This window comes from Oryctolagus cuniculus, chromosome 6, assembly GCF_964237555.1.
Source record: "Oryctolagus cuniculus chromosome 6, mOryCun1.1, whole genome shotgun sequence".
Taxonomy (NCBI): domain Eukaryota; kingdom Metazoa; phylum Chordata; class Mammalia; order Lagomorpha; family Leporidae; genus Oryctolagus; species Oryctolagus cuniculus.
The window spans coordinates 99,312,924-99,338,915 of record NC_091437.1 but is presented as its reverse complement, the minus strand read 5'-3'; the positions used below and the strand labels follow the sequence as shown (position 1 = coordinate 99,338,915).

At 43.0% G+C, this 25,992-nt stretch overlaps 1 protein-coding gene across 47 annotated transcripts in view; it reads left to right on the top strand.

The window, feature by feature from the left end:
* The window catches only part of STAU2 (staufen double-stranded RNA binding protein 2), a 365,466-nt gene that overhangs the window by 17,021 nt on the left and 322,453 nt on the right, over window positions 1–25,992 (top strand). The window lies entirely within an intron of this gene.

The following is a 25,992-nucleotide window of genomic DNA, read 5'->3' as shown; positions in this document are numbered from 1 at the left end:
AAGGCACATGTACTGTGAAATCATGTATTTTTTTAAAGATTTATTTGTTTATTTGAAAGAGTTACACAGAGAGAAGGAGAGAGAGAGAGAGAGAGAGAGAGAGAGAGAGGGGTAGAGGGGTAGAGGTCCTCTGTCCGCTGGTTCACTCTCCAAAGGACCACAACAGCTGGAGCTGTGCTGATCTGAAGCCAGGAGCCAGGAACTTCCTCCAGGTCTCCCACGTGGGTACAGGGGCCCAAAGCCTTGGGCCATCTTCCACTGCTTTCCCAGGCCATAGCAGAGAGCTGGATCGGAAGTAGAGCAGCGGTTCTTGAACCGGTGCCCATATGGATGTTGGCACTGCAGGTGGTGGCTTTACCCGCTATGCCACAGCGCCAGCCTCGTGAAATCATGTTTTAAAATGAGTGACTAAAACAGTTTTTTGTGATTAGCTGGTGAGGCCGACTTGGTCTTCTGGGAGATTGGGGAAGTCTAGATTAGGCAGTTGCAGCATTGGGAGCGCCTGGCAGCAGGGACTTTATGGTCTAAGTAGTTGGTGGTTCCTTTGAATAAAATTTGGTAATAGATGTTGGGAACATGGAAGCCAAGAGCACACTTTCAGGCCTGGCTAAAGTAAAATGGGAGGACAGGCAGGACAAAACAGAATTTCAGTGCCAGGGGAGTAGGCGACCTGGCAAGAGCCAGGTATTACAGGAAGAATCAAAGTGGTTTTACTGTATAGTGTAAGGTCGGGGCATGACTGTCAGGAAGCAAAGGCCTAAAGAATATTGATGCTCATCTCACAGGTTTATTGTGAGGAATAACTGGGGTAACAGAGGCAAAATGCTGAGCATTGGTCTTGGTACCACTTGCATTGCTAGTCATTTTATTTTAACTCAACTGTTGCTGTTGCTGCCTGACTCGAGATTGTTTGAAATGGAGTTGAAAGGCAGTCATGTAGTGAGTGCTTGAGTAAAGTGTTTGGAGGAATGAACCACTTGTTTCTCAAACCCAGGTTGGCTTTAATCAACTCTATTTTCTTGGCATAAGCACCGGGAGCTTTTTTCTTTTCTTTTAGAAGTTGATTCTACTACACTTACTTTTTCCAAGTCTGGATTTGGAGTAGAATCTACAACCTTCCCAAAGTGTATAAAGGGTATAATTAGTCTACTGTTGGGAATAAGAAGCATAGTAAGCGAAAGGAGGTTGAAGTGTGTTAAGAAGGACTCCTGCTTTCTGCCTCCCCCTTCCTCTTGTCTGCCTCCCCCCTTACTCATGATCGTTCCCTCTGAGAGTGCTGAGTTGTCATGTTGTGTATGACCAGCCCTTTGGAGCGGTCATGTGATGAGAGAGTGAGCCTTCCTGCAGGTAGCCAACAAGGAACTGAGGCCTCCAGGCAAAAGCATGTGCGTGAGCTTTCTTGGAAGTGGACCTTCCAGCCCTAGGCTGCTCCCCGCTGACAACTTTACTGCAGCCTCAGAACCACCTAGCTAAGTTGCTCATTGATTGCTGGCCTCAGAAACTGGAAAAAAAATGCTTTAAAAAAAAAAAAAACACAACACTAAGTTGGAGGCAATTAAAACGTATATTTTTATTTGAAAGGCAGAGTTAGAGAGAGGGAGAGGGAGTGGTGGGGGAGGATATATATAAATATATATATGAGAGAGAGAAAGAATATGAGTGAGTGAGCATGGGTCCATCCTTGGTTAACTTCTCAAATGGCTGTAAAGGCTAGGGCTGGACCAGGCAGAAGCTAGGAGCCTGGAATTCCATCCAGGTCTCCCACATAGGTGTCAGGGCTTCAAGTACTTGGGCCATCTTGTGCTCCTTTCCCAGGTACGTTAGAAGACAGCTGGGTCAGAAGTGGAGCAGCTGGGACTTGAACTGGCGCTCACGTGGGATTCTCACATCATAGGCGGCTGCTTAACCTGCTGGCCCAGTCATTTGTTGTGCAGCAGAAGTATGCTCTTCCTCCTTGAACACCCTGAGAACATTTGAAGTGTGTAAACAAAAGTTTCAGATATTAGATGATGGGCATCAGCAGCAGACTGTGATCCCCAGGAGAATTGCAAACCAGTGTGGTAAAGTCCTTCAATTGTACCAGCTTACAGTAAAGCGTAAGGCAATTTACCTACCAGCTGGGGTGTAGGGAGAAGGAACCAAAACAGCTTACTGAGATAAGGAGACAAAGATTAGAATTTGGGAAGGCCAAGTTGTGGTTAGAATTGTAAAGCAGAGTCCCTGACAGACAGGCTTGGGGAAGAGAGGTGGGGCTGGGAGAGTTCACAGTAAAAAGGATGCATGCAAGTGTGCGTGCATTCTGGAGATCAGTAGAGGGTTCTCAGGTCCCTGCTTCTGATTTGTAGATGCTTGACAGGACCACCCAGAGCCCGAGGGAAAAACTCCTGGAAAGCAATAAGAAAAACAATTTCCAGGGCTTATTATTTCCAGGATGGAAATAGTTTGCATTCCCACAAAACTGAGTGATAACATGGGCCCTTGGGAAGAGTCCTCAGATGGCTAGAAGTGACTCCAGATAACTTAACCATGTGCTAGAACACTATTTTATTTTATTTTATTTTTTAAGATTTATTTTTATTTATTTGAAAGAATCACAGAGAGATGTAGAGAGGTAGAGAGACAGAGAGATCCTTTATCCACTGGCGTACTCCCCAAATAAAACACAATGGCCGGAGCTGAGCTGATCTGAAGTCAGGAACCACGAGCTTCTTCTGTGTCTCCCATGTGGGTGCAAGGGCCCAAGGACTTGGTCCATCCTCTACTGCCTTCCCAGGCCATAGCAAAGAGCTGGGTCGAAAGAGGAGCACCAGGATTCAAAATGGTACCCATATGGTATGCCGGGGCCTCAGGCCAGGGCTTTAACCCGCTGTGCCACAGCGCTGGCCCCTAGAACACTATTTTAGAGCAGAGGTGGGGAACGTCTGTCCTGTAGGCCTTGTATGTCCTGCAGAATCATTAGGTGTGGCCCTGCCAAGGCAACCATGGGTGGAACATGAAATTTAGTGTGTCTACAGCAGGCAGGCTAATACTTGTTGATGATTTTGTATAGCCCGTGAATAATGTTCTAAATATGCAAATAGCCCATGGCAGAAAAAAGTTTCTGCACCCCTAATTTAGAGGAATAAAACACAATTCAGAATCTGTTGATGTAAAATTTATAGTTATTGTCATCTATCAAAAACTAAAATGCTTGCCTCACCTTCGGTAATGGATAGAACATTCGGACAGAAGATCGGTAAGGAGGGACAGCCCTTGTGGCATAGCAGGTTAAGCTGCAGCTTCTAACACCTGTATCCCATATCAGAGTTCCTGGCTTTGAGTCTTGGCATCACTTGCAATCCAGCTTTCTGCTAGTGTACAACCTGGGAGGTAGCAGATGATGGCTCAAGCATTTGAGTCCCTGCCACCCACATGGGAGACCTGGATGTCCAGCCCTAGCTGTTGTGGGCATTTGGGAAGTGAACAAGTTTATGGAAGACCTAACATACACTCACACACTCTCTCTTTTGCTCGCTCCCTGCTGTGCCTTTCAAATAAACATAAAATTAAAAATTGATCACTAGGAAGTTAGAGGCATTGAACAGCAGTATAAAACAATTAGACATAACATACTTACACAGAATATCCAGCAACAGTCAAATATTCATTCTTTTCAAGTATGTGTTCATAAAACATTCTGTAGAATATGTTAGATCCTAAAACAAATTTCAGTAAATTTTAAGACTGAACTCATACGAATTATCTTTCCCAATTGGAATAGAATCAAGTTAGAAATCAGTAATAGAAGAAATACTGGAAAAGTAGTTAGCCCTCTGTATCTATCCATTCTGTATCTGTGGATTCAACCAGCCATGGATTGAAAAATTTGGAAGAATAATATTGCATTTGTACTGAACAGACTTTTGGGGATCATTAGTCCCTAAAAATACAGTGTGACAAATATTTACATCACATTTATATTGTATTAGATATTACAGTAATCTTGAGATAATTTAAAGTACTCATATATAAGAGGATATGCATAGATTATGTACAGATATTTTGTATAAGGGACTTGAGCATCAGAATTTAGTGTCCTTGAGGTGTACTGGAACAAATCTTCCATATTAATGAACAACTATATATGGAAATTAAACAACATACTCTTAAATAACTAGCAGGTTGAAGAAGAAATCACAGGAGCATTAGAAACAATTTAAAGGTGAATGAAGATGAAAACAATATACATTACTTGTTTGATACAGTAAATGCAGTGCTTAGAGGAAAATTTCTTTTTTTGTGTGAGAGGCAGAGAGATAGAGACAGGGAGGTGCCATCTGCTGGGTTCACTCCTCAAATGTCTACAACAGCCAAAGTTGGCCAGGCTGAAACCAGGAGCCAGGAACTCAATGTAGGTCTCCCACGTGTGTGTTAGGGGCCCAGACATTTGATCCATCATCTGCTAACTCCCATGGACTATATTGGTAGGAAGCCAGAATCAGGAGCAGAGCTGGCATTCAAACCCAGGCACTCTGATGTGGGATGTGGGCTTCCCATGTAGCATCTTTTTTTTTTGGACAGGCAGAGTGGACAGTGAGAGAGAGAGACAGAGAGAAAGGTCTTCCTTTGCCATTGGTTCACCCTCCAATGGCTGCTGCGGCCGGCGCACTACGGCCGGCGCACCGCGCTGATCCGATGGCAGGAGCCAGGAGCCAGGTGCTTTTCCTGGTCTCCCATGGGGTGCAGGGCCCAAGTACTTGGGCCATACTCCACTGCACTCCCTGGCCACAGCAGAGAGCTGGCCTGAAAGAGGGGCAACCTGGACAGAATCCGGCGCCCCGACCGGGACTAGAACCCGGTGTGCCGGCGCCGCAAAGCGGAGGATTAGCCTAGTGAGCCGCGGCGCCGGCCCTCATGTAGCATTTTACCTGCTATGCTGAACACCAACCCATCAAAGGGAAATCAGTAATGTAAATACCTATATTGAAAAATAAAGAGCTCAACTAAATAATCCAACTTTATATTTTAAAGAAAGTAGAAAAAGGAAATTAAACTCAAAGCTTGTAGAAGAAAGTAAATAATGAAGATTAGAATAGAGATAAACGAAATAGAGAATGGGAATACAATGTGGAGAATCACTAGAACCAAAAATTAATTCTTTGAAAAGATCAACAAATTGACAAACTTTTAGCTAGACTGACAAAAAAGAACAAAGATACATATAATGACTGATTTAAAAAAAACGGATTATACAGAATACTATGTACAATAATATGCCAATAAGTTGGACAACTCACATAGAAAGACACATTACCAGACTGACTGAAGAAGAAATAAATAACTGGGAAAGCGTTCCTGAGCAAGAAAAACCAAGCTGGAGGCATCACAATACCTGACTTCAAAGCATACAACAAAGTTAAAGTAATTAAAACAGCTTGGTACTGGGATAAAAACTGATACACAGGTCAATGGAACAGAACAGAGTGTCCAGAAATTTTTTTTTTTTTCAGAAATTAATCCATGTACGTGCAACCAACTGGTTTTTTAAAACGAGATCTTGCCTTTTGATATTTTTTAAGATTTTATTTATTTATTTGAGAGAGAGAGTTGTGGACAGAGAGAAGAAGAGACAGAGAGAAAGATCTTCCGTCAGTTGGTTTTCTCCCCAGCTGGCTGCAGTGACCAAGCTGGGCTGATCTGAAGCCAGAAGCCAAGAGCCAGCTTCTTCCAGGTCTCACATGTGGTTGCAGGGCCCATGCTTTTGGGCCTTCTACTGTTTTCTCAAGCCATAGCAGAGAGCTTGATTGGAAGAGGAGCTGGTGCTGCAGGTAGAGGCTTAACCCACTATGCCACAGTGCTGGCCCTACCAACTGATTTTTTTTTTTTTAAAGATTTATTTATTTTTTCAAAAGAGTTACACAGACAAAGGAGAGGTAGAGAGAGAGAGAGAGGTCTTTCATCCGCTGATTCACTCCCCAGTTGGCCATAATGGCCAGAGCTGTGCTGATCTGAAGTCAGGAGCCAGGAGCCAGGAGCCAGGAGCCAGGAGCCTGGAGCCTGGAGCTTCTTCCATGTCTCAAATGGGTCCAAGGGTCCAAGGACTTGGGCCATCCTCTACTGCTTTCCCAAGCCATAGCAGAGAGCTGGATCAGAAGTGGAGCAACCGGGCATCGAACTGGCGCCCAAATGATGTGCCAGCACTGTAGATGGCAGCTTTACCCACTACACCACAGCGCTGGCTTCAATCACTAGCTGATTTTGATAAAAGTGCCCAGACCATCCAGCAGGGTAAGGATAATCTTTTCAACAAATGGTGCTGGCAAAACTGGGTCTATATATATAGAAGGATGAAATTAGCTCCATGTTTTTCATCACATACAAAGATCAACTCAAGATGGATCAGAGACCTAAATTTAAGACCTAAGACTACAAAGTTGCTGTAAGAAAATGTAGGAGAAACAGTCCAAGACATTGGTGTAGGGGATGACTTCCTGGACAAGACCCCCAAAGCACAAGCAACAAAAGCCAAACCAAACAAATGTGACTGTATCAAACGCAGAAGCAATGGAAATGATCCAGAGAGTGAAGAGACATCCAACAGAATGGGAAGAAATATTTGCAAACCACCTGTCTGACAAAGGATTAATATCTTGAAAATATCAGCAATTTAAAAAATTCAACAGCAACAACAAAACAGCCAGTCGAGTTGAGAAATGGGCAGATGACTTCAATAGATAGCTCTCAAAAGAGGAAATATAAATGGCCAATAAATGTGAAAAAATGCTTAATATCCCTAGCCATCAGGGAAATGCAACTCAGGACCACAATGAGATGTACCTCACCCCTGTCAGAAAGATTAAAAGCCAAAAGTCAGAGAGTAACAAGTGCTGGTGAGGATATGGACAATATTTATACACTGTTGGTAGAAATGTAAATTAGTGCAGCTACTGCGCAAAACAGTGTGGAGATTTCTTAAAAAAAAAAAAAAAAAAGAAATAGACCCATTATTGGGTATATAAGCAAAAGATCTGAACACAGGGTATCAAAATGATAACTATGGGGCCGGTGCTGTGGTGTAGCGGGTAAAGCCACCTCCTGCAGTGCTGACATCCCATATCTGCACTGGTTCGAGTCCCAGCTGCTCCACTTCTGATCCAGCTCTCTGCTATGGCCTGGGAAAGTAGTAGAAGATGGCCCAAGTCCTTGGGCCCTGCACCTGCATGGAAGACCTGGAAGAAGCTCCTGGCTTCAGATCAGTGCAGCTCTGGTTGTTGCTGCCACCTGGGGAGTGAACCAGCAGATGGAAGACCTCTCTCTGTGTCTCTCTCTCTTTCTGTCTGTAACTCTGACTTTCAAATAAATAAATAAAACTTAAAAAATAAAAGAGAGATATATGTGCACCACCATGTTTTTAGTAGCACTGTTTATAATAGCCAAAATTTGGAATCAACCAAAGTATCAATAATCAGATGAATGGATAAAGAAAATGTGGCATATATATACAATGGGATATTATTCAGCTATAAGAATGAAATTCTACACTTAACCAGCATAATGGATGCCTCTGGAGGACATCATGTTGAATGAAATTAGCCAGACCCAGAAAGAACATGCCGCATGTTCTCTTTTGTATGTGGGAACTAAAATTAAAAAAAAAAAAAAAAAAAAGAGAGAAAGAGAAAGAAATGACTGTGTGTATCAGTATTGCTGCAAATATAGTTTTGTAAAACTTTGTTTTATACCTTTGTCAAACCAATGATTAAAAATGTTATAGTACTATAGTTTTAATGATTATGATTACTTTAACATTTATTGTATGTGGGTGAAATGGTCATTTTTCCATTGTTTATAGCCATTGTCTGTATTCCCACTAAACTAAGGTCCTTTTGCTTTTTACTTATTAAACTTATTTTGTGAAATATTAAGCCTCTTTACTGCAATATAATTTTAAAACATGTTATCTCAAAAACAAAAAAAAAAAGGGGCAAAGGAAAGAGGACTGGAGTGAGGGAAGATGAGGGAGAGGGGGAGGGAGGAAGGGAATATAGAATATAGAATTGTATCTACAAATCTCATTGAATCTGTTAAAAACTAATTAAACATTAAAATTTAAAATAGAAAAGAAATAAGCTGCAACAGACATATAACAGGTAAACAGATTGAATTAGTAAAAAAAAAAATGAAAAGAAATAAACTCCTCAACAAAGAAAACTCCAGGACCATATGTCTTTTCTGATGAATTTTACTAAACATTAAAGAAGAATTTATAGCAACTCCTCTGAAACTCTTCCAGAAAATTGGAGGGGAGAGAATAAGAATACATTTTCACTTGTTCCTTGAGGCTAGTCTTACCCTGATATTGAAACCAATAGTAGCATGAGGAAACTAGAGATCAGTATTTCTTATGAATACAGATGTGAAAATTCCCGAGAAAATACCAGCAAACTGAATTTAATAGTGTATTTAAGGAATAAACACCCTGGCCAAGTGGGATTTATCCCATGGATGAAAGCATGGTTCAACATAAGGAAATCAATTAATGTAGTACACCACATTAATAAAATGAAAGGAAAAAAGCACGCAGTGATCTCATTTGGAGCATAAACTGACAAAATCCAACAGCTGTTCATGTTAGCAGGGAACCCACCATTTCCTAGCATTCAACATTTATGAAAAGCCCACAGCTAACATCTAACTCAGTGGTAAAGGGCTAAAAGCTTTTCTCTTGTGATCAGGAACAGGATGAGGATACTTTTTCTTACTGCTGTTATTCGTAATGAGTGGAAATTATAGCCAGAGCAGTTAGGCAAGAAAAAGAAATAAAGACATGCAGATGGGAGAGGAAGAAGTAAAATTATCTGCATTTGTAGATGACACGATTCTTTGTGTAGAGAATCACAAAGACCTCCCCCCCAATAATCTAATAAACCAATTGAGCAAAGGTGTAGGTACCAAAAATAGTTACATTTCTGTATACTAACAATGAATAGTAAGAAAAAAAAAACCTTAATAAAATCTGTTTATAATAGCATCCAAAAGCATAAAGGAGTATACTCCTTTATGAAAATCTATACATTGAAAACAAGATGTTATTGAAAGAAATTAAAGACCTAAAGAGAAGGGGTCTTCAGAAAGAACATGGAAAATGCATACTATGAAAACCTGTGCATGGATTTCAAAATTTTTTGTACCAAAGTAAACTTACCTTTTATTTACATTTTTCCATGAGCTCCTTTTTTCTTTCTTTTTTTTTCTTCAAAGCTTTCTTTCAAGTCTGTGACAGAGACAAGGAGAGAGATTGGGCAGGAAAGGGGGTGGGGATGGGGGTTGGGTCAGGCTGAAACCAGGAGCCCAGAATACCATCCGCTACTCCTATATGTGTGAATGGGACCCAAGTACTAGGGCCATTATCTGCTGCCTTCCCAGGTGCATTAGGAGGCTGGATTGGAAATGGAGTAGCTGGGGCTTGAATTGGCACTTTAATATTAAATATTGGCTTGCCACATTGCTGCTGCTTAACTTAGTTTGCCACAGTGCCTCCCCGCCACCCACCCCCAACCAGTGAGCTTGCTCTTTTTCTACTACTTTTTATGCTTTTGTTTTGTAACTCAACTTAAGAGGCAGGGAAGGAAGGCAGGAGAGAGAGAGAGAGAAGGAGGGAGAAGGAGGGAGAAGGAGGGAGAAGGAGGGAGAATGGACTGGGGCCAAAGCTAGGAGCTAGAAACTCTATCCAGGTCTTCCAAATGGGTGGCAGGAGCCCAGTTACTTTAACCGTCATTGCTACCTCCCAGAATCTTCAATAGCAGGAAATGGGAGCTAGTAATTGAACATAGGTACTCTGAAATGGGATGCAGACATCTGACTGTTAGCCTAAATGTTTACCCTCACCCCTACCCGAGATTTGAAGTAGCCTCTTAAGTAGAAAGACATCTTGTATTCATGGTTTGGAAGGCTTAATACTGTTCAGATGACAGCACTATCCAAAGCAATCTTTATTTTCATATCCTATAAAGATTCCTGTGGTAGAATTATTCTTAGGTGTTTAAACCCAACTGAAAATTGATCCCTGTTAAAAATAAGAGTGGGAATAAGAGAGGAAGGAGTTGTACAGTTCAGCCTGTGCTCCCTCAGACTTACCCCTAAGGGTAAAGCTAAAAACTTGCCATGGGAATCCAGATCCCATTAAGTTGGCAGGTACCAATGCCACCTTACTAGTTAAAGTGATCAGTTTAAGTTCATAACTGGTCAAAAAGATAGCATTAAGTGTCAAAGGGATCACATAAATAAGACCAGTGTCTGCTAATAATAATTGATAAGATTAAAAAGGAGAGAATGATCCAACATGGAAAGTGGGATACACAGCACACTCATAGAATGACAAATGGCCTAAACAGCACTCTGGCCTTAGAATCAGCCCATAAGGCATTTGGATCTTGCTAAAAAGCCCATGAGAGTATCTCAGGCATGGAAAGCCAAGCACTGGCAAAAAATGACCTAAATGAAAGATCTCTGTGAGTGAGATCCTAGTGGAAAGAATGGGCCATCAAAGAAGGAGGTACCTTTCTCTGAAGGGAGGAGAGAACTTCCACTTTGATTATGGCCTTGTCTAAATAAGGTCAGAGTTTGAGGTCTCAAGAGGCTTCTATAGCCTTGGCAGCTCCTGACAAGAGCCTTGGGTGATTATACATAAGAGGGTCAATTGTTGAATCAACAACGGGAGTCACTGTGCACTTGCTCCCCATGTAGGACCTCTGTCCTTAATGTGTTGTAGTATGAGAATTAATAGTAAAACCAGTCTTCATACAGTACTTTATACTTTGTGTTTCTGTGTGGGTGCAAACTGTTGAAATCTTTACTCAGTATAGAGTTGATCTTCTGTATATAAAGAAAATTCAGAATGAATCTTAATGAAGAATGGGATGGGAGAGGGCGTAGGAGATAGGATAGTTTGTGGGTGGGAGGGTGGTTATGGGGAGAAGAACTGCTATAATCCAAAAGTTGTACTTTTGAAATTTATATTTATTAAATAAAAGTTTTCTATTAAAAAATAAATAAAGCTAAAAAAAATTCCTGTGGTAAAAAGGTTGATCTTCAGATTCATGTGGAATTGCATTAGGCAAAAATAGTCAAAGCAATCTTGAAAAAGAACAAGGATAGAGAATTCATTCTTCCCAATTTCAAAACTTAATTATAAAGCTACAAAAAGCAGTATGGTACTGGCCTAAGGACTGAAATATAAGTATAGGCCAATAGAATTGACTAGAGACCATAAAATAAACCAATAAATCTGTAGGCAACTGATATTTGAGAAGAGTGCCGAGACCATTCAATGTAGAAAGAAGAATCTTGAATAAATGGTTCTGGGACAACTCGATGTTCACCTGTAAAATGATAAAGTTGAACCCTTACCTCACACCATAAACAAGGGATCTTTGCAACATTAATAGAAGGTGCATATTATGAAAACACTGTTCATTGATTTCCAAGATTTTTGTTGTATCAAAATAAACTTACTGGGGCTGATGCTGTGGTGTAGTGAGTAAAGCTGCCACCTGCAGTGCCAGCATCCCATATGGGCGCTGGTTAAAGTCCTGGCTGCTCCACTTCCAATCCAGCTCTCTGCTATGGCCTGGGAAAGCAGTAGAAGGTGGCCCAAGTGCTTGGGCCCCTGACCTGTGTAGGAGACCCTGAAAAAGATCCTAGGTCCTGGCTTCAGATCAGCCCAGCTCTGGCTGTTGTGGCCATTTGGGGAGTGAACCAGTGAATAGAAGACCTTTCTCTCTGTCTCTCCCTCTCTCTGTCTGTAACTCTACCTTTCAAATAAATAAATAAATAAATAAATCTTAAAATGAATCAGTGGCTGCCAGCGCCGCGGCTCACTAGGCTAATCCTCTGCCTTGTGGCACCGGCACACGGGGTTCTAGTCCTGGTCGGGGCGCCGGATTCTGTCCCGGTTGCCCCTCTTCCAGGCCAGCTCTCTGCTGTGGCCAGGGAAGGCAGTGGAGGATGGCTCAAGTACTTGGACCCTGCACCCAATGGGAGACCAGGATAAGTACCTGCCTCCTGCCATTGGATCGGTGTGGTGTGCCGGCCGCGGCGGCCATTGGAGGGTGAACCAACGGCAAAGGAAGACCTTTCTCTCTGTCTCTCTCACTGTCCACTCTGCCTGTCAAAAAAAAAAAAAAAAAAAAAAAAAAAATCAGTGGCCTAAATATGAGAACTGAATACAAAACAAAAAGTATCCAAAATGATTCTTATTTTTAGGAACCATCCAAAAAAATTGTTGACGCACCTCCAAATGACATATTCAGAGAGCCAGTATGCTCAGCATCACTAGTGATCAGGGAAATGCAAATGAAAACCACAATGAGGTGTACCTACTAAGAAGGCTAGAATAAAAAAATCAACAATAACAAGTATTTCATGATGTGAAGAAACTGGAGCCCCTCATATAATGCTGGTGAATGTGTAAAGTGTTTTAGCCCTTGTGAAAAGTTTGACAGTTCATCAGATTAAAGCATAGTTGAATTACCATTTTGACATAGCAATTCCATTCCTGGTTGTAAAACCAAGAGAATTCAAAACAGGTGCTCAAATAAATATATGTACATGTATGCTTATTTTAGCACTATTTACAGTAGCCAGATGATGGAAACAGACCAAATGTCTATCAGAGGGTGAATGGATAAACAAGTTGTGATGTCTACATTTCATTGGTAATTATTTTTATTTAGCCATGAGAAAAAGCAGTGATCCATGCAAGGAAGCCTCAAAAACACTATGTAAAGTGAAAGAAGGAGTCAGAAACAAAATGTATCATTCTATGTCTATGTATTTCTATGTATAATTCTATTTATATGGGGTATCTGGAGTGGGTAGTCAATAGAGATGAAATGAAGGTTGGTGTTTGCTTGGGCCTGATGTAAGGGGAAATGGGAACAGCCACATGCAATGGGTGTGGAATTTTCTTTGGGAATAATAAAAATGATTTGGAAATAGATACAGGATGCTAGTGCTGCAGAATATAGCTTTACCTGCTACACCACAGCGCTGGTCCCTATTACCTGTTTTTTGAAAAGGATTTATGGGGCCAGCGCCTGTGGCGTAGTAGGTTAAGCCTCCTTTTGCAGTGCATATGGGTGCCAATTGCTCCAGCTGTTCCTCTTTCTATCGAGCTCTCTGCTAATGGCCTGGAAAGCAGTGTAAGATGGCTCAAGTGCTTGGGCCCCTCCACCAATGTGTGAGACCCAGAAGAAGCTCCTGGTTCCTGACTTCAGATCAGCCCAGCTCCAGCTGTTGCAGCCATTTGGGGGTTGAACCAGCAGATAGAGGACCTCTCGGCCGGCGCCACGGCTCAATAGGCTAATCCTTCGCCTGCGGCACTGGCACATCGCGTTCTAGTCCCGGATGGGGCGCCGGATTCTGTCCTGGTTGCCCCTCTTCCAGTCCAGCTCTCTGCTGTGGTTTGGGAGTGCAGTGGAGGATGGCCCAAGTCCTTGGGTTCCGCACCCGTATGGGAGACCAGGAGAAGCACCTGGCTCCTGACTTTGGATCAGCGTGGTGCGCCGGCCACAGCAGCCATTGGAGGGTGAACCAACGATAAAGGAAGACCTTTCTCTTTGTCTCTCTCACTGTCCACTCTGCCTGTTAAAAAAAAAAAAAAGACCTCTCTCTCTGTCTCTCCCTCTCTCTAACTCTGCTCTCAAATGAATAAATAAATCTTCAAAAATATATTTTATTTGAATGCAGAGTTACAGAGAGAGATCTTCCATCCACTGGTTTATTCCCCAGATGGCTGCAATGGCTAGGGCTGGACCAAGCAGAATCCAGGAGCCAGGAGCTTCATTTGGGTCTGTCACAAGGGAGCTTGATGGGAAAGTGGAGCAGCTGGGACTTGAACTGGCACGCTATGGGATGCCAATGTTTCAGGTGGTGGCTTTACTTGCTTTGCCACAATGCTGGCCCTGATAATCATTTTTTTTTAAAAAAAGATTTATTTATTTACTTGAAAGTCGGAGTTACACAGGAGAAAAGCAGAGGCAGAGGCAGAGAGAGAGAGGTCTTCCATCTGCTGGCCCACTTCCCAATTGGCCCCAGCGGCTGGAGCTGTGCTGATCCGGAGCCAGGAGCCAGGAGCTTCCTCCAGGTCTTTCACATGGGCTCAGGGGCCCAAGGGCCTGGGCCATCTTCCAGTGCTTTCCCAGGCCACAGCAGAGAGCTGGATTGGAAGTGGAGCAGCCGGGACTGGAACCAGTGCACATATGGGATGCTCGCACTGCAGGCGACGGCTTTACCCTCTATGCCACAGCACCGGCCCCTGATAATCATTTTAAAAATATTTATTTTATTTATTTGGAAGGCAGTTACCTTGGTGAGGGTAGGGTAGGGGAGAGAGGAGAGCGAGGGGTGGAAAGAGAGCAAGAGCGATCTTCTGTCTGCTGGTTCACTCCCAAAACACCTGCAGTGGTCAGCATTGGGCCAGGCTGAAGCCAGGAGCCTGGAACTCCATCTGGACCCTCCATGTGGGTGGCAGGGACCCAAGTACTTGAGCCATTTTCTTTAGCATTCCCAGGCACATTAGCAGGGAGTGGGATTGGAAGTGGAGCAGCTGGGACTTGAACCAGCGCCCATATGGGAGAGAGGTGTCTGAAGCCGCATCTTACCATGGGCTCTTGTTACAATAATTTTAAATTGTACAGTTCTGTGGCATTGGGAACATGTACATTATTCTGCACCTGTCACCATCATTCATCTCCAGACCATTTTCATCTGCCCAGATTAGAACTCTGTATCCATTAAGTACTACCTCCAATTCTTCTCTCTCCCCAGGCCCAGGCAGCTATCTGCCCTCTGTCTCTGTGAATTTGATTTCTCCAAGTACCTCATATTACTGGAATCATAACATTTGTTCTTTTGTGACTGGGTTATTTAGCATAATGTCTTCAGAGTCTATACTTGTGGTAACATATATCAGAATTTCCTTTTTTAAGGCTAAATAATATTCCAATTCACATATGTGCCACATTTTGCTTCTCTCTCTCTATGGACACATGTTGCTTCAGCCTTTTGACTGTTGTGCATAATGTTGCTGTGAACATTGATGTTTGAGTCCATGTTCTCTGTTCTTATGAATATATAACCAAAATTCTAATTGCTGCATCAGAATTTAATTTTTTTAAATTTAATTATTTTTAAAGATTTATTTATTCAAAGGCAGAGTTACAGAGAGAGTGAGAGTCGGGGGGGGGGAGAGAGAGAGAGTCAGGGAGAGACAGGAGAGAGAGAGAGAGAGAGAGGGAGAGAGGGTATCTCTCATTGGTGGTTTACTCCCCAAGTGGCCTCAATGGCCAGGGTTGGGCCATGCTGAAGCTGGGAGCCTGGATTTTTTTTTTTTTTCTTCTTTCTTTTTTGACAGGCAGAGTTCTACAGTGAGAGAGAGACAGAGGGAAAGGTCTTCCTTCTGTTGGTTCACCTCCCAAATGGCTGCCACGGCCGGTGCACTGTGCCGATCCGAAACCAGGAGCCAGGTGCTTCCTTCTGGTCTCCCACGTGGGTGCAGGGCCCAAACACCTGGGCCATCCTCCACTGCCTTCCCAGGCCACAGCAGAGTGCTGGACTGGAAGAGGAGCAACCGGGACTAGAACCTGGAGTGCTGGTGCCGCAGGCAGACGATTAGCCTAGTGAGCCGCGGCGCTGGCTGGGAGCCTGGATCTTCATCCAGGTCTCCCATGTGAGTGTCAGGGACCCAAGTATTTGGGCCATCTTCTGCTTCCCTAGAGTATTAGCATGGAGCTGGATTGGAAGCAGAGCAGCTGGGGCTCAGAATGCTGGTCCTTATATTTAATTTTTTTTAGGAACCACATGTTATCTTTCATAACAGCTGCATATACTAATGGGCAAGAGCTTTACTTTGTTTAATTCTTACCAGTACTTATTTCCTATTTGGTTTTTTACTAATAGCCAGCCTAATAGGTATAAAGTAGTAGCTCTCTCTTTTTTCTTTTAAAGATTTTATCTATTTATTTGATAGGTAGAGTTACAGACAGTGAGAGGGAGAGACAGAGAATTCTTCCTTCCATTGGTTCACTCCCCAGATGGCTGCAATGGCAGGAGCTGCCCCGATCCGAAGCCAGGAGCCAGGAGCTTCTTCCAGGTCTCCCATGCGGGTGCAGGGGCCCAAGGACTTGGGCCATCTTCTACTGCTTTCCCAGGCCATAGCAGAGAGCTGGATTGGAAGAGGGGCAGACGGGACTACAACCAGTGCCCATATGGGATGCCAGTGCTGCAGGTGGAGGATTAACCTAGTGCGCCATGGCACTGACCCCCTCATTGTGGTTTTGATTTGCCTTTCTCTGATGATTAGTGATACTGAGTATATTTTCATATGCTTAGTGGCCATTTGTATGTCATTTTTGGAGAGAGATGTATTCATGTCCTTTGCCCATTTTAATATTGGATTTTTTAAAATTGTTGAGATCTAACAGTTCTTGGTATATCATGGATAAGAATCTCTTGTTGTATATATACTTTGCAGAATAAGTGACTTTTTAGATAAGCAAACCTGAGGTAATTCATTTTCAGCTGATCTAAATCATAAGTTTTTTTTTTTTTCCTTAAGAACAGTAAACACCTTTATTACATGGTGGAGGACTTGTTTGCCTTTCCAGGCCTTGGTTTTCCTCGATAGAACTCCAGCCCCTTGCCCTCTGCTTGGCCAACTGGCCAGGTCCTGATGTGATGCACGCAAGAAGCTTGCCCCGTTGGAACTGCTCCTCCAGAAGACCACTGGTGTTGGCATTCTTTTTCCTCTCATTCTATTTCTTCTGAATTTTCTTTGATTGTTTTTTGTTTAGAATTTCTCCACCTCAGGAGTCAGTGGGGCCCCCTTCTTGGCAGCCCAGGGGCAGTGCATAGTGGGCTTGTACCACTGTTTGTACGGCGTGCTGTCTATAAGCACGATGCAGTTCTTCACTAGGGTCTTGGTGTGGACCGGCTCATTATTGGAGGCATTGTAGACAGCATTGATGATCTTGTTTTACGAGTACAACACTCAGAGCCACAGGAGAAGTTCCCCACATCCAGCCTCAGGGCACGGTACTTGTTGCCTTTTCGCACTAGTACTGTATGTATGCACTGGGGGCCTATCTTAGTGTTGGCAGCCAGGCTAAGCAGCTTCTGCTTCTTCTTTTTTTTTTTTTTTTTTTTTTTTACAGATAGAGTTAGACAGAGAGGACAGAGAGAAAGGTCTTTCCGTTGGTTCACTCCCCAAATGGCCGCTACAGCCGGCACTGCGCTGATCTGAAGCCAGGAGCCAGGTGCTTCTTCCTGGTCTCCTATGCGGGTGCAGGGGCCCAAGCACTTGGGCCATCCTCCACTGCCCTCCCGGGTCACAGAATAGAGCTGGACTGGAAGAGGAGCAACTGGGACTAGAACCTGGAGCCCATATGGGATGCTGGCGCCGCAGGTGGAGGATTAACCAAGTGAGCCACAGCGCCGGCCCCATGCTTCTTATGGTAGGGCTTTCTTTTGCTCCCTGTCTTGTGACGCTTGTGCCAGTTGTCCCAAGAGATGCCCATCACTCAGCAGCGCTGGCTGGAGAGAGTAAACTGTAAGGTTTTTTTGTTTTGTTTTGTTTTAAGATTTTGTTTATTTGAAAGAGTTACAGAGAGAGGGAGAGACAGAGGGAGAGAGAGATCTTCTATCTGCTAGTTTATTCCCCATACAGTTGCAACAGATAGAGCTGGGCCAGGCCAAAGCCAGAAGCTTCATCTGGGTCTCCCATGTGGGTGGCAGGGACTTAAACACTTGGGCCATCTTCCGTGCTTTTCCCAGGCCATTAGGAGGGAGCTGGGTGGGAAGTGGAAGAACTGGGACATGAACCGGCAGCCGTATGGGATGCTTGTGTCATAGATGATGGCTTAACCTACTGCACTGCAATGCTAACTCCCAAGCCATAAGTCTTGAAGGAAAATATTAACGGATCAAAGCTTGAATCTTTGGAAACTACTGATAAAATATGGGATAAATATAAAATATATTTTCTTAGGTTTTAAGCTCTTTATACAATAATAGACAAAAGCAAAAATACTAACATTGTGTTGTGGCTTATACCACATGGAGAAATGAGTTGATGTCAGTAGTATAAAGAGTGTAAGTAGTGTGAAAAAGGGAAGTATACAGTTGTTAAGATGTTTATAGCATACATGAAATAGTGTGGTATTTATTGAAGGTAGGCTGTGTATATTTTAGAGCAATTGCTATAAAATGAAATAAAGGAAAATAACTAATAAGCCCATAGGAGGATAAAATGGCATGCTAAGTCTAAACAGTCATGAGGAAGGTAGGTAATGTTGAAAAAAGGAAGTTATAGATGGGACAAAAATAGCAAACAGTAGATTTAAATCTAACCGTATTATTACAACAAATAGAAATGAGGTAAACATCCAAAAAGGCAAAGAATGTCAGCTTGGAAAAGCAGGATACAAGAAACGCACTTAAAATGTGAGACACAGATAAGCATACAAAGATGGATGGAGACTTCTGCATCTGGTTCATGTAGAGTAACAGGGATGGTATTGACCTGCCTCTTTTTTTTTTTTTTTAAAGATTTATTTGAAGACAGAGTTAGAGATCAATCTTCCATCTGCTGGTTCACTCCTCAAATGGCTGCAAATGGCCAAGGCTGGGCAGGGCCAAAGCCAGAAGCCCAAGGACTTGGGCTGCTTTCTCTGGCACATTAGCAGGTAGCTGGGTAAGCAATGGAGCAACTGGGACTTGAACTGGTGGCACCAGCATTCCAGGTAGCAGTTCAATCTGTTAATCACAACTCCCGTGCTCTCCCCCCCGCCCCAACTTCTTGCAATCATACCCTTCCTGCCCCTAAGACAAAATACATGGAAACCACAGTTCTCAGGACATTGGACACCATGCAGTGAGGATTGCTGATCTCTGAGAGATGAGAAACAAAACAAGCCTTACATTGCCCCAGCCTACGACATTCAGAGACTTCCCAGGATCTGGTGTAGGGAGTATAAAAACTAAGCTGTGGAGCCTGGCAGACTCTTGCAGCTGAGGAAAAATTGCTCCTTTGGAACCAACTAGCATATTAGAAATATAAGATTTGAAAGAAGCAAACTATTTCCTCATTACCGAAATGAAGCCCAGAACAATGTTCAGCAAGATTTATAGGAATAAAGACCTAGTCCAGAACTTGGTAAAATTTGTGGTGTGTGTCATTCAGAGATTACTGTGTGGAAATAAGCACGAAAGTAAAACCCACAATGAGGAGAATAATCATAACAGAAAATACTACATTAGCAGATCACATTAAAATCAGGTATTATAACTGTTTCATATTTTCAAAAATTTAGAGGTATAGAAGTACAAAAAGATATCCATCAAACCTGCATAGTTTTAAACTATACCTGAGATCAAAAATATACTAAATGAGATTAATGACCAATTGAACATTGCAGCAAAAAAAAATGATCAATGAATTTGAAGGCATAGTAATAGAAACCATGTAGAATGAAGCACAAAAAGAATAAAAAAATATGGAAAGCATCAGTGAGCTGTGGGACACCTTCAGGCAGCCAAATGTATGAATAATTAGAGTTTTCAAAGATGGCAGCATGCAGAAAAATGTATTCCAAAAAATAATGGTCAAAAACTTTCCTGACTTGCTGAAACCATAAACCTACAGATAAAGAAGTTCCATGAACTCCAGGTACGAGAAACAAAACAACTCCCAGGTGTATCGTATTCAAATGATTGATTGAATGCAGGTGACCAAGAGAAAATCTTAACAGTAGTCAGAGAAAGAGAAAAAAGAAAATGGTCATGGTATGTGCAGAGGAGCAGAGAAAAACACGATTTTTTTTTTTTCCAGAAGTAGTATAACCAAGAAAACGGTGGAGAAGCATCTTTATTTTATTTAAGCATTTAATTTTTAGTTATTTCCAACACAGAGAGAGAGAGAGAGAGAGAGAGAGAGAGGGAAGGAGGGAGGGAGGGAGAGGAATCTTCCATCTGTTGATTGACTCCCCACACACCTGCAACAGCCAAGGCTGGGTCAGCCTGGAGCCAGGAGCCTGGAACGCAATACAGGTCTTCCATATGGGTGGCTGCCTATCAGAGTGTGCATTAGCAGGCAGCTGGACTGGGAAGCAGAGTCAGGCACTCCAGTATGGGTTGGGATCATCTCAAGTGGCTGCGTAACTGCTGTACCAAAAACCCACCTTGAGAAGAATCTTTGAAGTACTGGAAGATGAAAAATGTTCTTTAGAAAACACTTTTTAAAAGAATTCTTTACCCAGCAGAAAATGTTTCTCTCTCTCTCTCTCTCTTTTTTTTTTTTTAAGATTTATTTATTTATTTGAAAGGCAGAGTTATAGAGAGGCAGAGGCAGAGAGGGAGAGAGAAGTCTTCTATCTGCTGGTTCACTCCTCAAATGGCCACAATGAAGCCAGGACCCAGGAGCTTCTTCTGGATCTCTCATGCAGGTGCAGGTCTACTGCTTTTCCAGGCTATATCAGAGAGCTGGATCAGAAGTTGAGCAGCCAGGACTCGAACTGGCACCCATATGGGGTGTCAGCACTGCAGGAGCAGCTTTATTGTTTGGTGCTGGCCCTGAAAATATGTTTCAGCAACAAAGATGAAGTAAGGATATTTTCTTTATTTATTGGAAAGGCATAGTGAGAGAGCAAGAGGGAGAGAGGGAAAGAGAATCTTTTACCTACTGCATCACTCCCAATTGTCTGCAGTAGGTGAGGTGAGGTCAGGTGGAAGCCAGGAGCCGGGAACTCCTGGGTATCCCATGTTGGTGACAGGGTCCCAGGTAGTTGAGCCACCTCCTGTTGTGTCCCAAGGTATGCATTAGGAGGAAGTTGGATCAGAAGTGGAGGCAGGAGTCAAACCGAGGCATTGGCGATGCAGGCATCCAGTGTAGTGGCTTAATCAACTGTGCTACAGTGCCCTTCCCTAAGATGTTTTCTAATACACAAAACCTGAAGGAATTAATTACTAATATTCCCTAATAGGAGAAAATTTAATTCAATTTTTATTTACTTTTCATTTTATTTTGAAAGGCAGAAAGTGATCTTCTGCACATTGGTTTAAACTTGAAATCCCAGGCTGCAGCCAGGAACTTGGAACTCAACCTGGGTCCCAAATACTTGGGCTATCAGCTGCTCCCTCCACGGGTGCACTTTAGCAGGGAACTGGATCAGAAGCAGAGGTGCTGGATTTGAGTCAGACACTTTGATATGGGGTACAGGCGACTTACTTGCTGTGCCAAACACCTGTCCCTGAAGAAAACGTTATAGCAGACCTTCAGATATCAGGAAAGTGATGACAGATGTAAATATGGATTTAGGTAAAAGAAGAGCACTAGAAATCATAACTACTTTGGTAAATATGTAAGATTTTTTTCTTACTGAATCTCTGTAAAAGATAATTAACTTTATTTTCTTTTTATGTTTAGAAATAGGTTTGCTGGATCATATAATAGTTCTATTTTTACTTTTTAAAAAAGATTTTATTTATTTGAAAGGCAGAATGATAGGGAGAGACAGACAGATCTTCTATCTGTTGGTTCAATTCCCTAATGCCCATAACAGTTGGGGGTGAGCCAGGCTGAAGCCAAGAGCCAGGAACTATGTACTTTTAGGCATTTTGGCAGGAAGCTAGATTGGAAGTGGAGGTGGTCATGATCCCAGGCACTCTGAAATGGGATGTCGGTATTCCAAGTTGGGACTTAACCCACTGCACTACAATGCCCATGCCACATAATCAACTTTCTAAAGCAAAACTATTAACAAGACAGGGTGGTAACAATAGCTTAATGGCAGAAATGGACAAATGGAGGTACAGTATTATAAGGCTGGTGGTGGGGTGTGCCTTGGGGCACAGGGGGTTAAGCTGCCACATGGGATATCCACATCCCTTATTGGATTGCCAGTTCAAGTCCTGGCTGCTCATCTTCCAACCCAGCTTCCTGCTAATGTGCCTGGGAAGGCAACAGATGATGACCTAAGGACTTCGAACCCTGCCGCCCATGTGGGAGACCTGGATGGAGTTCCAGGCTCTGGGGTCAGCCTGGCCTAGCTCCGGGAGGAATCTCTCCTCCCCTCCCCCCCTTTCAAATAATTAAATAAATTTTAAAAAATAAAATTAAAAAATTTTACTTGAAAGTGGGTTGTGACCAATTAAAGATATGTACTGTGTACCTTACAGCAACCACTGAAATAGTGAAGCAGAGTTATATGTAAGAAAACAAAAAAAGGAGGAGTTAAGATAGAATAATAAAATTAATCTAACAGGAGAGAATGTGGAAAAAAGAAGAGACCAAAATGACCAAATATAAAATAGTAAGAGGATAGTCTCAAACTTAATCATTTGAATAATCATGTTAAATGCAAGTATTCTAAAAGCCCAGTTCAGAGGCTGGGTTTGTTTAATTGGATAAAAAAGCAAAATCCAACTATATACTTATTTCCAAGAAATATTTTAATTATAAACACAGATTAAAAGCAAAATATGGCCTGGAAAAGCAGTGGAAGATGGCCCAAGTCCTTGGGCCCCTGCACCCACATAGGAGACCCGGAGGAAGCTCCTGGCTCCTGGCTTTGGATCGGCTCAGCTTGGGCCGTTGGCAGCCATCTGGGGAGTGAACGAGCTGATGGAAGACCTCTCTCTCTGTCTCTACCTCTCTCTGTAACTCTGTATTTCAAGTAATAAAATAAATCTTTAAAAAAAATTAGGAGAACATAACAGTGTTGTGTTGATGCACCTAATGACAGTTTCAAAACACATGAAGCAAAAACCTGGTAAAAATGCACGAAGAAATTTAGAGATCCACTATCATTAGATTTCAGTAACTCCTTTTAATTGATATAGCAGGTATGCAGAAAATCATCGAAGATATATTAGACTCAAATTAACAGCCAGCGTGATCTGACCTGTTAAAAATTGCGTGTATAGAACACTTCAACTAAAAGAGCAGGATACTCCCAAGTCTGTACAGAACATTTACCCAGATAAACAACATGTATTCTGAACCATAAAATCTCTCTCTCTTTTTTTTTTTTTTTTGGACAGGCAGAGTGGACAGTGAGAGAGAGAGACAGAGAGAAAGGTCTTTCTTTGCCGTTGGTTCACCCTCCAATGGCCGCCACGGCTGGCGCGCTGCAGCTGGCGCACCGCGCTGATCTGATGGCAGGAGGCAGGTACTTCTCCTGGTCTCCCATGGGGTGCAGGGCCCAAGTACTTGGGCCATCCTCCACCGCACTCCCTGGCCACAGCAGAGAGCTGGCCTGGAAGAGGGGCAACCGGGACAGAATCCGGCGCCCCAACCGGGACTAGAACCCAGTGTGCCAGCACTGCAAGGTGGAGGATTAGCCTAGTGAGCCGCGGCGCCAGCCACCATAAAATCTCAATGAATTAAAAAGGATTCAAGTCAGAAAGATTATTCTCTGAACAGTGGAATTAGAAATCATTATTAGAAAAATTATTGAAAAAAAAATCCCTGAATACTTGGAATTAAATTAAACACACACGTAAGTAGTCAATGTTTAAAAAATAAATGAAGGGACTGGCGCTTTGGCGTAGCGGGTAAAGCTTTCGCCTGCAGTGCCAGCATCCCATATGGGCGCCAGTTTGAGTCCCGGCTGCTCCACTACTGATCCAGCTCTCTGCTATGGCCTGGGAAAGCAGTAGAAGATGGTCCTAGTCCTTGGGCCTCTACCCACGTGGGAGACCTGGAAGAAGCTCCTGGCTCCTGGCTTTGGATCGGCGCAGCTTGGGCCATTGTGGTCAGTTTGGGGGTGAACAATCGGATGGAAGACCTCTCCCTTCCTCCCTCCCTCCCTCCCCTTCTCTCTCTGTGAACTCTGACTTTCAAATAAATAAATAAATAAATATTTAAAAAAATGAAAAATGAAGTTAGAAAATACTTTAACAACAGTTGGCAATGTGACATTATAAGACAACACTAAAATAGTTCTTGGAGGAAGTTTATAGCATTAAATGTCTATATTAGAAAAGAAAAATGTCAAATAAATGACTTTAGTTTCTACCTGAAGGAAACAGATAAAGAAGAGCAAATTAATCCCAAAAGGAAATAGGTAACTTGAAAAGCCCTGAATTAAATATACAGAAATTATTATTAAAAATCTTCCTACAAAGAAAACTCTAGGTCCAGTTGTTTCTCTGGTGAACAACAGACATTTAAGGAAGAAATAATATCAGTTTTTAAATGTATGTATTTATTTGAAAGGCAGTGTCACAGCGAGAGAGGGAGAGACAGAGATATCTTCCATCTCCTGCTTCATTCCCAAATGGCTGCAATAGTAGGGGTTGGGCCAGACCAAAGCCAGGAGCCTTGAACTCCTCCTTGCGTGCAGAGACCCAGGGACTTGGGCCATCTTCCACTGCTTTCCCAAGCACATTAGCAGGGAGCTGGATTGGATGTGGAGCGGTGAACACACGAAACATTGCCGTTATGGGATGCTGACATTGCAGTCAGCAGCTTAACCTGCTGTGCCACGACACTGGCACTACAGATAATTTTCAGAGTGAAAGCATTGTTAGGTGCTGGTGCTGTGGCGCAGTGGGTTAATGCCCCGGCCTGAAGTGCCGGCATCCCATATAGGCGCCGGTTCTAGTTTCGGCTGCTCCTTTTCCAATCCAGCTCTCTGCTATGGCCTGGGAAAGCAGTAGAAGATGGCCCAAGTCCTTGGGCCCCTGCACCTGCGTGGGAGACCTGGAGGAAGCTCCTGGCTCCTGGCTTCAGATCGGCGCAGCTCCGGCTGTTGCGGCCATCTGGGGAGTGAACCAGCAGATGGAAGACCTCTCTCTGTCTCTACCTCTCTCTCTAACTCTGTCTTTCAATAATAAATAAAATAAATCTTAAAAAAAAGTTTAAAAAAAAAAGCATTGTTAGAGGCCTCTTGCAGGGAAGACGGGTGAGTGTTTCACAAAATTTGAAATGATGGAAATCTCTAGCTGCCTCTTCTATCTCTTTTTGTTTTCTAAAATTTATTTTATGTATTTGAGGGAGAGGGTGCATGAGAGAGACACAGATAGTTCTGACAGAATTGTCGTCCTCTGGTTCATTCCCCCAGTTGCCACAGTGGTTGAGGCTGGGCTGGGGCTGAAACTGGGAGCTGGGAACTCAATCCAGATCCCCCACGTAGATGACAGAAACCCAACCATGTGTCATTACCTGCTGCCTCCCAAGGGTGCACATTAGCAGGAAGCTGGAATCAGAAGCCGAGACAGAATTGAAACCCATGGACTCTGATCTGGAATGTAGGTGTCCCAGTGGGCATCTTAACTGCTAGACCAAATACCCACCCGATCTCTTGCCTTTTACGTAGAGTCCAGTGATAAAGGGCTGCAATCCAGAAACATCTGAATGTGGGAAAACCCAGCATTGCTTTACATAAGTGCTTTGCAGAGACTTCAGTTCCTGAGTTCCAGTTTCATTTTGTGAAGCTAGTGTAGGGTTCATATGAAAATCCAGGAAGGAGAGTAAATGAAATAAACTGTTTAGGTTAGTGAGTGACACTGCTTTCTTTTTTTAAAATTTTTTTTTTTCATTTTATCTGAGAGAGAGAGAAATAGAGACAGAGATCTTCCTTCCTATTCAACCCCACTCCCCCCAAATGCCTGCAATACCTGGGACTTGGAATCAGGCATTCCAATATGAGATGTGCACCAAATGTTAATCTTGATGACATTGGTTTCTTGTTTTAACTTTTTTGTTGCAAGCAAGTGAACTTTTCTTTTCTTTTTTTTTTTTTTAAGATTTTATTTATTTGAGAGATAGAGTTACAGACAGTGAGAGGGAGAGACAGAAAAGTCTTCCATTCGCTGGTTCACTCTCCAGATGGCCAAAACTGCTGGAGCTGTGCCGATCCGAAGCCAGGAGCCAGGTGCTTCTTCCTGGTCTCCCACGCGGGTGCAGGGGTCCAAACACTTGGGCCATCCTCCACTTCTTTCCCAGGCCATAGC